Raw genomic sequence first — 2,650 nt, 5'->3', positions numbered from 1 at the left:
AAAGTTCTCGCTGGTCGCTCCACTCAAGACCTGTGATGACGGAATGGATCACTTCTTGGTGGTCGAAGCTGTCATCTAAGACAATAATAAGTGGTTTTGCGAGGGCAGGCTTCCTTACTGATGTTCGGGAGGTCGACATAGAAGAAGACATCGTCGAGCAACTTGACACTATTGCTATCGAATTAGAGCGCTACAAAATTGCAGAGGAAGAAATCACTTCTGACGATGATATAGGAAGCGAATACAGCGGGGCTGAGGACGATATTGATATTGAGGACAAATGATAAATACATTTGCATTTAATATGTTTATCGTGTGCTTACCCATGATCTAAATCATCACTTTGTTTATCTTAAATCTTGGGATTTGAATTACTAGCTCGTTACAATCTATGTCTGCCCATTGTCGCCAACGACTAAGACGATACGGTATTCACAAAACCCCTGACAAGAGTGGTTTTGTGACGGGGTCACACAGCACCTTGCGCTAGAGGAAGTTATCTTCCGAGAGTATACAAACTCTCAGTGAAGGGCAGTTCACAGGTCCCCTCTTTATTCAAAAGAGAGCGAAGTGACCTTATTAAGGTAGAATGTAAACTGAGTGTATTTATAGGTAGATAAAGCTTGGGTTTAATACAAACTATAAGTCACCTATAGAAATGCAATGCGTTAGCCAATGGTTGGCTTTGAACGACCTTGGTACTTTGTACCAAATATCCCGAAGTATGACGTGTCACACTTCATGTAACCAGGGTACACTTAGGGATACGTACCCCGTTACATCCTCCCCCACTTAGGTTCGGTTTACCGACCAATCAGAATGAAGAGGTGCTCGTCACAAGCTTTCATTCTCAAAGTCGAAAACCATCGACTTGGCCGCGCGAGCGCGGCGGAGGCTCACTTCACAGTTAGAGCCTCGAGCAGCAGTTTGTGCGCTCTTCTTCTATGTCTCCACTTCGACCGTTTACCATGCCTCGTGGCACTGCAAAGAGCGGTGCGAAGACACGCTCCAAGGCTGCTGCCGGGAGGGCGCAAGCCAAGAGCACTAAGCCTCACGGCAAAGGCTCGGCACGTCAGGAGGCTACTCAGTTGGCCTCTGAGGCGATCGGTTCCTCGGCTGACGCGGCTGTGGGCAAGCAAGCAAGCGCCGCAGCCCGTCGCCCTCGGCCTCTCCAGACAACCGTCCGAACCCTCGGTTCGTAGAACGTGAGTTCAACTCTGGCAGTGAGGACGAAGCCGAGTCCGAGAGCACGCACGATGATCCTACTGGCTCTGTGGGAGGGTACAGCCCAGTGCCCAGTGAGCACAAGGATGACAGCGTGCAGTCGCTCGCTAGTGATCAAGGTGATCACAGGCCCAGGACGTCTGTGCGCTCTGAGAGTCCGGCCGTCAAGGCGGCTAAGGGCACTCCCAAATCTGGTGGCGATGAGGAAGAGAATCCTCGCAAACGTCTCTCGCTTGCCGAGGGTCTTGCGCGTGCTAAGGTCTCTAAAGCCGAAGGCGCCAAGCACTCAAAGAAGCGTACAGCCTTTAAGTCTCCACTCCGCGAGGAGAAGGAGACTCGGCACTCCCATCGGGGCATCTTCGACTCCTCGGATGAAGAGGAGGAGAAGGAGGAAGAAGAGGAGGAGGAGGGTGCTATCGCTGAGCCCCGGGAGGTCTCGAATGACCTCGACCAGCAGCAGAAGGATTTCCAAGCTGCCCAGCGTGTGCGTGGGGGTTCGGTGGTGGCACCCGTCAGCCAGGGAGCTGCCATCAACCCAAGAGGGTATTGGCCCCCCGAGGAGAGCTCTGGGGCTGACCTCTTCTTAGAGCTTATCGTCGCTCCTCGTGGCCTTGTGGGCGGTCACACTTCTAGGGGCATCTATGAACGTGCCCTTGTTCAGAAAGAACAGTTATTCGTTGACAACTTGGAGGCTGCTCGGTGTGTGCTTCTCGCGCCACACCGACATCCCCCTTTAAGGACTTCACGAACTTGTTCGTAAGAAAGCCCGAGACCCGGGGTAGTCTCTATCCTCTTTGGGGATACCCCTGGGTTATACCCGAGAACTGTCCCACGTGGAGTTCTTGTGAGGACATGTTCTGGGCGTGGGTGGAGACTCTTAAGTACTTACCCACGGAGTTACGGGAACTCCATGAAGATCAGCAGCTGTCCCACATCCTGGACCAGCGTGATCTTCGTGTGAGGTTTGCCCACTTGATCAGCAAGCGTATGCTGCCAAGGGACATCCTGAAGCGCGCGGCTTCCAGCGCTCAGGATGAGCGCGGGTACGGAATTTATTCATCATCCGTACCCCGTTCGGGCAAGAAGCCCCGGCCTACTTATGAAGCTGCCGCCGCTTCTGTTCCCAGATTACGACAGCCTTCGGGCAGTCAATCAGGAGCCGTTCAATCGGCTTCCACGAGTTCTCGGAGTGGGCATAACCCCTCCACTTCACGAGGAGCTGTCGCGTACCGCGACGCCGTTGCTCCTGGAGGATCCGCTCCACGTGGAAGTGGACTTCTCAATTCCGTTTAAGCAGGGGCGGAGGTGCCCTCGTACGAGTCCGAGTACTCGGCCTCTACCGAACCTTTTTATAGTACAACAATTCCGGCCACATATCCCCTTGTAAAACAGAGCTCAGCAACTCCGGCATCGTCGACACGTTCAG

Source organism: Phytophthora infestans, genomic scaffold (genome assembly GCF_000142945.1).
Source record: "Phytophthora infestans T30-4 supercont1.36 genomic scaffold, whole genome shotgun sequence".
In the NCBI taxonomy this organism is placed as follows: Eukaryota; Oomycota; class Peronosporomycetes; order Peronosporales; family Peronosporaceae; genus Phytophthora; species Phytophthora infestans.
This window is presented reverse-complemented; position numbering follows the sequence as displayed.